Raw genomic sequence first — 16,405 nt, 5'->3', positions numbered from 1 at the left:
GTTACTTTTTTAAATGTATTGAATTACTTATTTATTCATTTTTGTTTTGAAATTGGGTGATGTAACGAGGAAGTATTTTGCTTAGGAGGAAAATGTTTGGAATAAGAACAAAATTGCATGTCAAGTCTGAGACAAAGGGTGAATGCACTTCTGACAATCCCATCATCTATATTTCATATCACTCTATTGTTGAAACACGTTCTCACTCACTCACAATATTCTTCAAGTGAACTGTTGCGTCCTATGTTGCTGCCGAAGACAGTTTTCCGCGGACCAAATGCTAGCCGTTTCCTAGGCATTTCGTGACAAACAAAAAGCATGGTTGGGTTGGGGACACGCACTTTGGCACGTAAAAATCCACCGGACATTTTCACAGGAGAAAGAAGGCGTTGCTCATCTCTCAAACACATGACACGAGTTCGTAGTGGAGCGTTTTCCAGGTGAGGCTCGACCTAAGTGCGGCACAGGTGGAGGGGGGTGAACTGGAGATGCGCCGGGAAAGCGCTAGAACCAGGCTTGAATTTGGGTGTAACGACACCACACTGGAACCGCTGAACTTATGGGATTTATGTGTTTGAATATCTGTGGATGAGAGTTGAGGTGTGGATGGTTGGACTTTATCTGCATGTTTGGTGCCTTTTAGGAGCAGACTGAAGAGAGCTACAGAAGCCCGCGCCGCCCATGAAGTGCAGCAAAGTCGATGTTCTGTTCAATAGCTATGTTCTCACATCCCCTGCCTTAATATTCCGCGCGCTCACTCGTCGTCGCCGCCGCCGCCACTTACGCCACTGTTGTCCGCTGGCCTCGCTTGGCATTCTGCTCATTCTCCAAGATGTTTCCAGCACCAGCAATGATTAACAATTACGCCAGTGCATCTAATTAAGGGCGGCTAATGATGAGGTTGAGATGCTGATGGGGAATTGGGTTCAGGAGCGCCAGACTGCAGCATCAGAGCTAATCACAAGAGAAGAGGAGGCTGCTAAGTGAAGACGAGACGGAGAGAAAGGGAGAAGATTTGCTGCCACTCTCGTCATGCTTGTTTCTGTCCAGGGCTTATGACGTCACGTGCACAACCTAAACATCACATGATTCAATTAGAACCAGGCAGGGAAGAGAGCGATTTTCTCAACCAGGCTGAAACCAAACCTCACCAGGTCTCCAAAGTGGCTGAGAAATACAAGCCATAATTACAACGATAAAACAGCCTCAATTTAATGTAATCTGCTGCTCATGTCTGAGTGACTGTTCATGCACTGAGAAAAACACATGAGAAACCATGTGTATATGGAGAGATGATGCATGCTAATGATAGCCCGTGCTTATTGTTATTATGGCTCTTTTTTTATGAATCTCAAAAGAGGCTCTCGCCCCCCCCCCTCCAGCAATACGTCAGGAAAATAGAGAAGAAAAACGACCTCTCTGCACGGCTTGTAATGAGGCTGCATAGAGCCTTCATTAGCATAGTCAGTGTCGGTAGCCCAACGCTGCGTTGGAGCTTTATGTTCGACGACATTTTTATTCTTTCAAGCCTCCTATAAGGCCGTCGGAATGTTGCCCTGAGAAGAAAGCACAACGTGTTTTACAGAATGATGATTTTGGCTCCTTATTCAAATGAGCACATCTGAGAGAACGGGGAAGGGGAAGGGGAAAAAAAAAGGGGGTCGAGTGAAATTACCCAGAGAATAGTAATTACATCTGGAGGAGTCTGTGATTTAGAGTGTTTGTTGTTTTTTCCGAGTGTGCGAGGAGGCTGAGCAGCTGAGGCTGGTGACCGGGGCTTCCGAAAGTGCATTCCACTAAATGATTGACAATGATTGAAACCGCGCAGAGACTGGAGCAAATTACTGTCGCCGAGGCGCTGCTTTTCTTTTTTTCCCTTCTGCTTTCACTTTCAACACAAAGGTTTGGAACAGGATATTAGTTTGTCACGTCAGGGAGGATGGAGGGATGATGACGCACCGAACAACAGGTGGAGACGGCTGAGTCTCTGTGACCCAGGAACTGGATCAGGATCAGAGCTATTTCAACTACCGAGTCCAGAAGATGGCTGCTTTCACGACAAGGCGAGTCTGGAGTCTCGCTACCATAAGAAGGTGCTGTCTCCTCGAACCACTGAAGACCCGACGAGTGGAGACGCATTAGGGGACAGTCTTGCATGGACGACTGAGCTGTTCAGAGGGATGGAGACATTTCACCGTCACACACAAGGCTGGACAACCTGAACGTCACTCCAGTCAAATTCCATCCAAGTCCACAAATAGTTCTTCCTCAGCTCTCCACATTCTGTGACCACGGTAACGTATTGAAAGTGGACTTTTACACCCGATACTGACTCCAAAGGCACTTTCCGTTTTCCGTTTTGCAAGGTGAAGCACAGGCATTTCATTAGAGTGAAAAATGGTTTCCTTCCCATGCAGCGCTCCAGCTGGGTGAGGATTGCCTGAGATGTTGGGAAGCTCTATGACAGAAAAGTTCACTTTCCCAACGTCAATATTTAATGCCGAGTGGGTGAGGATGTTTTGTGAGCACACCATAGGAGCCAACCTTAATGTTTGGATCAGGAGACTTGTCATCCACCTGAGACTGATAGCAGAGTCAGCGCTGCTGCTCGTGTCCATGAGTGGGACACCTCAGCCGAGGAGCCGATCCTGCTTGCCTTATCCAAGGTCTGGGAATAAAGCATCAATAATTCAAGAGTGTGCTTACAAGGAGCAAAAAAGCCAGACTCTGCCGGGAATCTAAACTAATGAACACCCCGAAGGCCAACTACTTCACTGCCAGTGATCTTCTGGAGTCGAGGACTCTCACGCAGTCTACTTTTGTAAACCACAATAAACCATGTGAATAAACAGCAGCAACAACTTAATCCACTGGATGTAACGTGATAGCATCCTACTTTTTAGCAAGCTCTGTGAGCATCAGCGGCAGACGCTACACACGTCTCACGTTCAAAACCTTCCTGGATCCACCATCATGTCAATCCACCAAAAATCATCTTTTCCTTGGACTATTGTCAACCACTCTTCCCTAACCAACCACTTCCTCCATCGAACCACAGACCATGCAGTGACTCACAAAAGGAGGTATATAAGACAATAGTTCAGAGTGGCAGCACAAATATACCTTCATGAATAGAGCCACATGCTTTCTTGCCGTGTGTTTCTTTTTGATTCAACAACTTATTGTACAAATCTTTGTTACAGAATTCATAAACAAATTGTGCTCAAATACAGAAAATGTGTCCACAATTCTGCTTTGTGTTTTTCCTGTCCTCACTTTCAAATAAAGGCTTATTCAGCTTATGACAACCCCATAACAAACATGACAAGATAATAACAGCGTATGAACCTGAAGCGCCCAACTAACTAATCAGGAAGGTGGAGACAAACTGTCAAACCTTCCTTTATGGCTTTTTATTCAGGCTAAAAGCATCAGATCTCTCAGGAGCCCAAAGGATGACCTTTCCTGGCTGGAAATATTGACAGAAATGCAAGTTGTTGGGGGTTTTTTTTGCCTTACTTTCCGCACAGTTTCCCCATTTCCACTTTGGCCAGGCTTGAAGTTGGTGGCCCAGAAATGAGAAGACTGGGATGCTCTCATGACACGGAGCTCTACATCATGGCAACGGAAAGGAGCCTGGAAGACATAAATGATGAGATTCAATAATGCAGATGGCCTCAGTGCGAGTGGATGCTCATTTATTTTCACTCCTCTCCCTGTCCTGTCCGTGGGCCGATGGTGAAAGAAGGAAGTTTGATGGAAAAGCCAGATAGCGGATCAATAAGGACAAACTTTTTACTCCAACCCAGGCCTGTAAATCAATGGCCTGTGTTGTGTGCGCTCACTAGTATCGTTTAGCTCACGCATTAAATGAAACATCAAAGTTTTCATCAGTGATTTGCAGAATTTCAAAGGAGCATATTTCATTCTGAGAATTCCAGACGCTGGAGCTGCATTTACTTGAAAACCCATTTAGCAGCCAAGAGCGCTGGCTGTCGAGATGAGCACATTTTAAAATATGGCTTTTTACCGGTAATATTTCACTTATGAGTTTTCAATGTACAGATGAAAAAATACAATTTTGCTGCATGCTCTTGAAACATTCAAACTTTTGTGAATCTACTTGGTCTGCACTGGTGAAGCATTACGGGAAAACACACATACATCTAAGGCTCATTTATCCTCCTTTTATGTACGAAATTGCACCCGCCCGATTCAAACGATGTTCCTGTCACTGATCACATGCCTTCATTACATTGGTACTGCTGTTCACCAATACATCCACCAGGGGCAGCAGCCCAGAACGACTAACTCCAAAACCAACATGACGACTGTGGAGTCAGGATTGATCATGTAGCTCTGGCACAAAAGAGGAAACAGAGGCAGCGTTGTAGGAGGCGCTGGTCGGTGAGGACGTGAAATATATGGCCACTGGAGGACGGAGAGCTTACACCATTGTTATGTCTTTTTCCCATCTCATGGGAGCTAAATACCGGGTAGTAACAGCAACACTGCCCCCCATGGTTTTAGGCAGTATTGCTCTGTTTGGTCGGTATTTGTAAGCTTTGTGGAAACGTGCAGGAATACAGACAAAAAGAACACAGAACACGGACAGAAGGCTCCGTCTGGATCCGGATCCGTGTGTAGCGTTGGGTATAAATGGACCATTCCAGGAAGTTCATTGAATAAGATCAGAAGAAAGCAGAAAAAGAGAAAATCTGTTTTTCATGGTTTTTCTCCAGACTGTCATAGTGATTAAAATGCCTTTTTAATAACTGGATTATTGCCAATAATTAGGTTACGCTTAAACAAACAAAAAACCTCTGGGCCTCTTCACTTGATCTGCTGCCTCTGCGTCCTGACCAGAACCCAAATGGACGAAAAGATGCTCTCTCTTTTCTATTGCTAATTAACGGCCCAAAAGTGCAGTGCTAACAGAAACTGGACTAAAAGCGTACAGTGAGCAGCACGGGCGTATTGACAGTGCACTGAGGAAAGGGTCTCACGACACTTCACTTTAACTAAGAGCATTCGTGTGGGGCCAGGCGCACACTAAACATCCAGCTAATTAGATTCCAGGCTGAATGGAAGTCCTGTCAGCTGACCTAGCATTTACATATAAATGTCTGCCGGGGAGCCGGATGGAGCCGGATAAAAAAAAAAAAAAGACAAATTCGTTTGATATCATTCATCCTCTGAAGCCACGATTTCCTGTGTGGCAAATATACATTTCTTCGGCAATAAGGAGCAAGCGCCTCCATCATGTGGCAGGTACTATTTATTGTATATGATGTAAGAGGCGTATCCAACGCTGCAAACATTGGAGGGCAATCGCTCAATGAATACTCTTATGAAAGTCAATAGGGCTGCAATAGCATAAATCAATGGGAGACAACAGCCTCAAGCTCCAGCAGTGTTCTACTAAATTAGGCATGCAACGATTACTTTTCATTTATTTATTTATTTTTGTTCCTCTCATGAGTGACCTTTGATCATGATTCTGTTGGGGGAGGCGGAACACTTTATGCATGGACAGCGGGATGACTGTAGGTAGTACGAGGTCTGGGATTTATGAGCCAAACATGTTTGTCTTTGGTAAATATGTGCGCGGAGACGGTGTTTATATTAAGGTCATAGAATGGATTTTATTTCTATTTTAAAACCAAACTTATGGCTCATGGCTGTTCGCAGCCTCCGTTCATCGAGGTCGTAATGTTTATGACGCGATTGTGCTGTGTTCCCAATTTGCATTTCGGTGGGAGCTTCAGGAGCTGTTGTACTAAGGCATTGTACCAACAAGTCTGCAACACTGAGAGAGAGAGAGAGAGAGAGCACACAATGGTTTGTGTCTTTGGCAAAATGGCGAGTCCTGAAATGAATTAGGCATTAGATTGTGTTGTCTCGGACACAGGGTTGTGTAATCTCATTGAGCAAACCTGAAGGAAATAGGTAAAACTATGTCCGTATGACCAGCTGGGAAAAGAGTTTTGTAGTGAGAATGAAGCTCAAAGGTTTCAAAGGGGTTTTCTTTCTGGACCGGGTGGGGACAATCACGTCTTTTGCAGAGGAAGTGTGGTGGAATACACTTGAGCGACGTGAGAGGGCTACCTGCAGACTCTATGAAACACTCAGTCACGGATGAAAAAACCTTCCCTGGAGGGACCGGCATCACTGAGCCATGGATAATGCATGATTCTGCCAGCGCCAACTTTGCAACAATCAGACTTGCTCTACTGTAAGTGTGTTCCAGTTCCTCTCGGAACTGGGAAAATCCCGGATACATCCCCCGGTTAAACCACCAAATAAAAGACTTCCTAACTGGCAAGTCGGACAATCCTCACCACGGCAAAGTCCATTTCGGCTTCCTGCCGTGAGAACACAAAGATGTAGTTTCACTGCAGTGAAAGACAATGAAAGGAATTCTGCAAATCTGTGTTTTGAAGCGAACCGTGCGTGTATTTATCTAGCAGTTGGGTATATTATCCCAACAACGCTTGTGTGAGAATCGCTTTCATGGATCTTGTTATCCGACTTCATAACGGGAACCTCCGACCTTCCACTTCTCAGGAAACTGGAACACAGCAGTAGCGCTGAAATCGTTACTACGTGCCACTTCCGCTACCAAAATGCGCGCGCATATGGTCATAAACGGTTGTTCAGACGACAGACATACTACTGATAAAAACTATCTACCTCTGATCGACGTGCGTCCACAAGGGATGGGGTTTGTCGAATGGACTTTGCTGCCACACTGACAAAACGGACAGGATCTTTCTTTACTGTCATGCTGTAATGGTGGTCATGTGACCCAGCGAACTTGGGGCAGCACTGAAATCAAGGCAACTTTTTGTTTTCGTTTGAATTCAACAAAACACTTTGGTGTTGTTCAGTCAGTTTGAAGTCGTTCACAATACATTGTTACCATGTTGGCTTGTGTCCTGCTGCGCTGCTAACTGTTCAAACCTTCTTTTAATTCGGCTCCAACACTTGACTGCTGTTTTAAATGGTGCGAACAATTTTAGTAAATCACCTGCAATTGGAAGCTCAGACCAGTCGAGCGAAACGAAGGGAAGAAAGTGTCTCAAACTTGTGCCACATCGAATAAAATCTTCATGTGTTAAGAATCTAACGTTAAGCTTTTACTTTCTAGTGATACCAAATATATTTCTGTACTTAGCTCAAGGACGACAGGAAGAGACTCGACAGTCACAAGTCACCTCCATGTGAGACTTGACCTAATGGAGCGACAACATAACTCCTTTCTGCTGCAAAAGCCTCCAATAACGTCGGTGGCATCAGTCGTGGAAGGAAGATGAAGTTATATAAGATGAAAAAGTTGAGCGAGTGTGACATAACCTGGTCAAAACTTTGCCGAGTTTATAGGAGGCGGCAATCAAAGGCACTAAAGCGGCTGCAAGTTTAACTTTTATTTTCTCCATTTTGGCAAAACTGCACACAGAAGTGTCGACTAGACTTAAATAAATAAAGCATAGGTTCCACAACTTTCGAGAAAGTGCATCAACTTTCAGGGCTTCAAGTTACCACAGATTTCGTTTTGTAAAATAAGGAAAGTGAAAGCAACTTTCCATCACCAGCCGCTTTACTGTACTTCATTGTCAAGTGAAGCTTACATGGATATATTTGCCTTTAACTTTGACTTTATTTTCATGTTTCATGAAAATAAATCTTTTGTTGACTTGCTTCCAAAATGCATTTCTATGGCCTTCTATGAGCACTTCTATGGTCAGGCACCGTCCATTCTCACTGCCATGGCACAATATATTGACGGTTGGAAAGTGGACTTTTGTGTCTCCTCCGAACTTCATTTAGTGGCCATTAATTATGTGGCTGTCCCCCTTACTGACGCTAAGGACACGGTCTGAGGGTCTTTAAATAGCAATGGACACATTGTTGGACAAAAGGAGCACCATCCCAGGGCTTATGTAACCCCACGCTCGGTCTTGTTTTACATCCCGTGCGTCCATGGCAGCAGGATATGCAACGCTGAAGGCGGAACATATGCTTCAGTTGAGAAAGTCTAATGTGTCAACATGCCACGCTGAAGGCTGCCTTCGGCCTCAGAATAGGACGCGAACGTCTACTTTCCCAGTACATCACACCATGGGAGTGAAGATGGGTTGCAACAGACTACATTCATAAATACATGAATAAATAAATATGTTTGGAATCTTGAGGACTACTGGACGCAATAAAAGACATACAAAGTGCAAACTGCAATAAATATCCCATGGTTTCAAACACGGTTCAGTCTTTTTAAAAGTTCTTGTATAGCATCTGATTAAAGTCGACAACTAGTTGGCAACTTCTGGGAAGAGAAAAATAAATAAAATAAGTAAAAACGAAGTCACTAATATTTGATTGAACCCCTCTCAGCTGTAGTCATGGCACACAATTGCTGTGGCGCCGATTCACCTGCAGGGCTGTCTTCAGCCAAGCTCTCTCCAGCACATCCCAGAGATTCTCAGTGGGGTTCAAGTCTGGACTCTTTGGTGGCCATCCATGTGTGGAAATGAGGCTTTATACGCCACTCTTTCAACACTTGAGCCCGATGGACCCTGCCATTGTCACGCTGGAATATGTCTGCGCTATGAGGGAAACCTGTCCACATAGGGAGTCACCTGACCCCTTTCTTTTCCACCTCATGAGGCTGAACCCTAGTCCAACCGGACCCATGTCATTGTCTTATGTGGTGGGTCGCAGAGCCAGACCGGTTGAGAACCAAGCTATTAAAGAAATGAGCGGGAGGACAATTTGCTTTGAAAAGACCACACGCTCACCAAAACAATTTCGGAGCTCAGTCTCTGTTTACAACTCGCCGTCTGTCCGGCCTTAAAATGCAACTCCAATTGCAGCTAAACCCTGTTTTTCCTCCCAATCTCGCCGGAGGGGGGCCACTTTTGTTTCCCTAAATCCCTACATAATGTGGTCAATAGCATTTTTCCTCACGCCGTGACCGTCTCCTCCATGCCGCGCCACGAATAATTCAATATAAAGCCGCCTTAAATTATTCTCACCGCTCAAGTCTTTCCCATTTTATCCCGCGTGTCTGATGCAAATTGCCAAACAATGTCGTATCAAAACAAAGGGGACGTGGCTAATCCCGCCGGCCGACGTTTACGAGGGTCACGACGGTTACTTTTGAAGACTTTATGCAAAACGATGAAGTAGCCAGAGTAGCTTGCGAGGCGAACTCCCGCTAATTGACCTTGCTGTGTGGAGCCTGGTCAGCAGGCAATAAAGACTGCTTAAATGTTAAGGCAGAAAGTGAAGTGCTTGAAGGGCTGCACGTACTGCGCCTTCAGGAAATACTGGAGCTGCTTCATTCAGCTTCTCCTCCCAGTCAAGGTCACCGCTGTTGTTTAACAAGCATGGAAAGGTGCGGAACTCCGGCTTGTGTGTGGACATCTTCGCCCCATTAAAATGAACTGGAAAAGAGTCAGGATGTGCGTGCGTGAAATGTGGGAGGATTTCCATGCCGTTAACATGGGACGGATCACACTTGATTAAGGAGCCGACTTTACCAGGAATATGAGGTCGCTGGCTTAACAATGCAGATTCTGCACATCAGCTCAGCCATTACAATTCCAATTAGAAATGTCAGGACAACGCACAGAAATGATGCAAATGAACGTATTTAGTGGATTAATAGAGCAGGTCAGTCCTTTCAAGCTTCTTCATTATGCCCATCTAATGAATTGTTAGTCCCACATGAAGAGCCTCCAGAAAGGCCTGAGCAACGGGAAGCGAAGCCAAACATGTTTTTCAACGCCCTTAAAATGCAGTGTTTCAGGGGGACGTTGCAGTTCAGCTCTCTCCCTGGCTCCGACCCGGGTCCCCCCTCATCAGTGGACGTATCCAGCGCACCTCAACAGGGCACGGTCCAAGAGACCTTGGATCTTAACAAGTCTAAGCTCCTGACCACAGGTCCGAGTAGTGGCTGGACCTTGAGATCAAGAGCATTTCAGCTCAGCACCTGCGTCACCCAGAGAGACCAGTGAGCTGCTCTCAAAATTCACTTTTGGTCATCATCTGAATCTTATCTGTATTGCAGTGAATTTGCACCTTTCTCCGCAGCCATTTCTGTTTCGTATTTATTTTAAACCAAACAAAAGAATCCATTAAAAATGACCTTTCAATGTTTTCGTGAAAGAACAAGTCGAATCATGGATAACCGCTGCCACCTCATCCATATTTTCAAGCTCACATTAGCATGGAAACAGGTTTCAGAAAGAACCTATAGACTCCTGCGCTGCTCATGAAACAGCTTTGCAGGACAAATGAAACGCATGAACATGAACACAACTATTTTCTTTAAAACAAAACAAAAAAAACATGAGGACTTTACACAAGTGCAAACATTAACATTCAGGCTCAACTTGTTTTGTTAAATGTGCGGCACATGTCGCCGAGGATTGACCATGCTTTGGTCTGCATTTAGCCATACGATGGAATACAGCAGCACATTCACAGATATATTTGATCGTGTTGATTCATCTACTCTCAATCACACGGTCCTGTTAATGTGCAACTGGCCACATGCAGACAGACACGCACTCGCACCACAGACAGGTTAGAGTAACCATGGACTTAGAAAGTTGCTGAAGGGCTTAAGTGTTTACCACCGCTGTCTAAAGTGTATCAAGATAAACACCGTGAGCGTCCTTCAAACGAGGCTCCCGCCAGTCAGATGTTCCTCCACTGGAGTTTTGCATGTGGCTACTCAAAGGTCAACAAACAAGTAAAACAACGTGGTCTGGACTAGAACAACAAAGCACCAAAAGAAATTCAAATAACTCACCAGCTGATTTGTTTGGGCATTCAAAAGCACATGTGTTTGTGAAGCAGCAAGCAGTCATGGGGAACAAGGAAGAGGAAGTGACCTCCGTCACCTGGATGTACAAGCACAGCTGACACACCGGGATTTGAATATTCATTAGGACCTCAAACTGCCGCTCGCACCGTGTGTGAATAGAAAGTGCCAAGTAATGGGAGGAAATGTGAACAAGCACCTGTGGTATCAGTGAATTAGGATGTTTAAAATACATTCAGTACCTTTCCATGCCACACATGGTGATTTCAATCAGTTTAGTTTTACAATAATAAGAACAAAAGGGCCCAATATTTTTTACACACATTTACAGGGAGTCGTTTTACTGAAATCAACATGGTTAATTTGAAACCTTTATTTGTCTGAACAAAATGAATTGGTTTCTCAGACAAATCTTCAATACTGTTAAAATAGAAGCATGATATTTTAAAAACATTTTTATTTTTGAATGGAAACTTTAGTTTTATTTAAATATGTTATATTTTGATGTATTCATACATTTAAATACACATCATACTTGTAATTGTTATATACTTTTAATTGTAAAGTATGAATGTAATGGTATTTTAAATGTAAATTTTCATTGTGTGATAATAGTAATATTACTGATAATATTCAGCTTAAACTAAAGATTGTTTAGATTTTTCTGCAATCTTTTTTTTTTTTTTTTTTCCGTCCCACTCGGTCCAAAAAGCACATGTCAGTGTGAGGGCTGCTTCTGCCCCCTGCGGAGGAGCGGAGACTTCCTCCACCTCTCGCCATGACCCCAGCGAGCAAGTGAATGCGATGACCCACAAGATCATATTTTTCGATTTTGCTGTCAATGCAAATGCAGTGGAGGCAGAGAATAAGAGTCGGAGAGTCGTGTGCATTCTCCGGGAAAAGACACAAATGTGTGTGTGAAGATTATTGGCTCCAGCGGCGAATGGGAGCGAAGCATTTGCTCAGCCTGCACATTAAATGCTTGAGATTTATCTGGATTACAAATCCAAATCTTGCTAATGGGCCAATTTGAGCCCTTAGCATCCAGCTGTCAAAACTCCTGAGCGTGTCCTCCTCGCCGTCCGTGACAGAGAAGGGACGTGTGATTGGCCTAATTGAGATGACATTTCCCCGTCTCACTGGACAAGGTCATCAGAGAGTCACAGTAAATAGGTGCTGATGTTGTGGTGTTGTGGTGTTGAAGCGGTGTCGGCCGTCCGGCCCACGGCCGCCTGTGATTGTCAGCCATGACAGTCGGCCGCCGTGACTCGGTGTGGAAGCACTTGGCTGACAGGCTGAACAGAGCCCAGTCCGGGTTCCACCTGCAGCTTTGTAATGCAGCCGGTGACCGTGGAGCACACACAACAGCCGGCTCCCTCAGGGAAACACATGGAAACCTTCACTGACACTGTTTAGCGTCGGGTTTGCTGCAGTCTCGCGGGACTCGCCGGGCGGAAATCCACATAATGAGATTGGAATCAGTGAATAGAGATTTTAACAGCTTCTGTCAGCCAGTTAGAAACGGGACTTCCATACAAATGACCGCAGTTGAGTGGGTAATCCCCCTTTCCATCCCTCCATATATATATAGTAAATGTTGGAGATATAATGTGGTGATCTTTTACCCCATTTTCCTCACACAGCAAACCAAAGCTACAATGGCTGGCGTCAGTGGCGTCAACATGGCAACACGCGAGGCTCAATAAAACACTGAAACGCTAAAAACATTTGGGGGGCTGATGTTCAAGCCAGAAGAATGGGTCGCATTACCGAAAAGATTGTCTCTGTCCCACAAATAATCACTTTTAATCTGTATATTACAACTAAAACTATATTCTCCATGTGGAAGATTTAGAGTTTTGAATTTTAATTCATTCCTTTTCTCCTAAACACCAAAAAGGTATTATTTTCCATGAAAAGGTGAGCTTTCAATAATAACTGCATCCAAATATTAGGCTCTGTGTCGAGTTATAAATGCGAATGAGATATAGAAATGGCAATTTCAAACTCCCACCTATTTGCTGGAAGACACAGCCTTCGCCCACTGCTGCATCCGCTGACCTCCTTCTCCCAGCTTCCCACTGTACCGGCTTTACGTAAAGAATTGCTGAATTATTGTTGCAAGATTCTGTTAGCAAACAAAGGGCCAAGATGTTGCAGTGATTTCCTCGGTTCTGTAACGTTCCATACAGTGGGATATTCGTCAAATACCACAGCACAAGCTGTGCATCAGTCTCGGACACCTGGCACCGAGACAAGGCAGCAAATCCTTCAAGTTCCGAGGTTGGGCTTTCTCAGCGTGGACTTGTTTGTCCAGCAGATCCCACAGATGCGCCAGTGGACAAAGGTTTGGGGGGATTCTGAGGCCGAGTCAACACTGTGGCTCCTCAAACCTCGGGCAAATTTGCTCAATGGTTCCTCGTCACGTATCAGAGTCACGTTTCCAGGCGAATTGGCGATAACGTTGCAGGAATGTATTTCCCAAAAATCGTAACTCTGACCACATTTTTGAATTTATTTTTTTGAAATCAAACGCCACAGAAACTGAGGTTTTCATTTGGATCGTAGCCTGGTATTCCCCATATTTTATCTGTGTTATCTGTGGGGTGAAACATTCATTTCCCAAACATTCAGTTCAAAACTTGTCACTTATGGGCCCTTTTTCTCTCTTGCTGAAACACAACATACATTCACTGTAACGTTGCATGAGACTTGTTGATTCCTGTGTTGAAGTGACTCGGCCACTCTCTCTGGAGCACCTGCCGTGAGGTGTTGAGAGTCTACTCCGGACCAACCAGACCAAGACCAAGACCAAGACCGGCACCAAATGGAATACATAGCTTAGAAGTACATGTCTATAGAGACACACATTTATTTCTTACTGCAAATCATTTTTTTCAAAGATTAGTCGTTTGTTCTTGATTCAATTTGGTCACCCTCTTGGTCTTGCCCCCCTTAATGGACTTGGTTTTGTCTCCCACATCCCGTTGAGTAAGAGCAGTTGGTGTTAGCCAAAAACACCTCAAGTAAAAGGAAAATGAACAACTTCAAAGACTCACAAAACACATTAAGCTATCCAGCTACACGTTGTTGATCGTCTTGAACTGCATTGTCTCTTCCTCTTTGCTTCTCATCGTGCAACCAAAGAGTCGTACTACAAGTGAGAACGCGGACATGAGTTCCACATCCGTGACTCCAGCTCCGCCTGATATTGAGGAGTTGCAGCTCACCTTTCATCTGATTGGCAGCTTCAAAAGTTCAATATGTAGAGACGGCTGGACAAAATCTGTGCCTGATCCCCCAACTCTTCGAGGCCTGTCTCGCGGTTTGCTGCTCTCCTGACGCCGAAGTGAAGCTACTGATGGATTCAGTTGGAATGAGCTCTCGATGACACTCACAAAAAAGCCCTCAAAAGGGCTTTGAATGAACCTAGTGCGGTGCATTACCAGCCTTCAGATTTGAACCCTGCATTCGTGCATGCATGTTTTAAAGTTCAAGAAAGTTGCCTAATTTTCCTTGAAAATATGAGTTTCAAATAACTTGTGCATAAAGTATGGGGCTGTGTCGAGTCATAAATGTGACTTTAATTAGCTGCTTTCTCTGCAGTGCCTCGGAGAGTTTCCATTTAGCTTGGGAAAGTTCACTTTCAGTCGTTTGTGATTCGCTTTGCCTTGAGAAAGCACAGGTCGTCCGCCAGACCTGCGAGACTAAACTCTTTAAATCCTTCCCACACTTCTAGTCCCAGCGCAGAAGAAGGTGAGGATGATTCGTCTCGGACGACGTCTGTCCCGCACGACCTCCAGCAGCACACACGTCCAGGAAGTTTCTCCTCTTCATATCGCTGTGGTTCACAATAGTTTTCTCCAGGGTAGTACTCGAATTGACCGTTATCAACTGGCACCTTGTTGCAGCCTGCTTCCGTTATACTGCCTTTCTGTCACCCATGTGACCTTCACAGTGGTTGTTGACTTCAGCTGAGTGTCGGCAGCGCTGAGAGATAGAAAATAAAAATGCCAAACACATCTCTAGGTGAAGTTATTTGAGATTTTATTTGTATTTAGAGGACATACTTCAAGCTGATTCCTCATAGCTGGTCCAGGTTTCCCCTGTCTTTAGCTCAGCTGAGTCCAGCATCAGTTGTAAATGTGTCTCTCTCCCTCCCTTCACTCTCCCTTCACACAGCAGTGATGCAGCCGTGACTGAAAAGCTACATAAATGAAAGAAGTTTTTCGCTCTTTCCCTGTGTGAGAAAGAGCCGCTGACGTCTACTGGAGGGGAAGCACTTGCAAACTTGTCAGCAGGAGACGTGCAGAAGAGCACAAGTTTAGACCTGTGGCTCCTCATGAGCTTGGAACCATGAATCAAAATGAGTGCTGAGATGTAAAGAGGCCAGGTTTATGGCGTTCTTTCTTTGCTGATTAAAATGTCTGAGGATTTAAGAGATGACGGCTGGAAGCCTTGTGTTTGCTCACATTAAAAGGTACAGAGCGTTTCATCAAGACAGCGCGCCACGTTTGCGTCAGAGGGTTCGTCAACATTTTATTGTCGCTGCAATGAATCGCCCGTTTGTTTCAAGGCCCGAAAATAAAGGGAAAAAAAGTCACAAAAATGAAAGCCAAGTGAAGCATGTACTGGGCCTTGCTTTCAACTAACATGAGGCGGGATGCAATTCTTTGCTTGGATAGTTTTAATATTGCAGGAGAAGTCTTTTTCTAGCAAATGAATTAAGAAACAGAACTCTGACACAAATGGCAGCGTATAAATCCCAGCAACAATAAGGAGAAGGTCATTTTCCTACACTCTGGCAGGTGCTTAGCGCCATCTTTTATTTATTTATTCATCTGGATTTATTTTTTTATGTATTTTTTTGTTTTATTTTCTCTATTTATGATTCATTTATATGTATTTCTAATATTTATTCAGTATTTATTATTATTAAACTAACTACTAAACTAACTAATTAAAAAAATAACTTATTTAAACTTTGTTTGGGCTTCCATGAATTCAGTCTCACACACCATAAAAAAAACAAAAAACAGTACTGTATTTACTGCTTGCTATCTGATTTAGCATAGCTAGTGGCTAGCTAGCTATCATAGCACTATGTCCGAAAAATCAAAAAATGAAACCATTAAACACTGAAAAGTTTGGTGTTTTGAAGAATTCAAATATTGACGACAACAGATTCTTTAACATTTCATTTTGGTTGACTGACCGTGAGAGCCAAGGAGCCATTGAGCGAGTGTCAGATACGCCAAGTTATTCTCAAAAACACAGAGTCATTGCAGCCCAAAATGAAGAGGAGCCATTTAGCTATTTATGGCACTTGGGTTTAGACTTTGTGGAGTCACATTAGAACCCAATACGTTGGATTATCTGAGCTACGGCACCTCTTCACAGCCAAATGTACTTCTGCAAGCTAATGCTAACGTGGCTGCAGTAACTTTCAAACCACCGTGGCTCCTCGGTGCTTCTGGTTCCAACAACACGTCTCCTCCCTTCATTACATGTAAATACAGGTGCCATGCGAGGTTAGCCTGTTTGTTCTTGATGTACAGGTCACGTGACCTGTTT

Source organism: Synchiropus splendidus, chromosome 11 (assembly GCF_027744825.2).
Source record: "Synchiropus splendidus isolate RoL2022-P1 chromosome 11, RoL_Sspl_1.0, whole genome shotgun sequence".
NCBI lineage: Eukaryota > Metazoa > Chordata > Actinopteri > Syngnathiformes > Callionymidae > Synchiropus > Synchiropus splendidus.
This window is presented reverse-complemented; position numbering follows the sequence as displayed.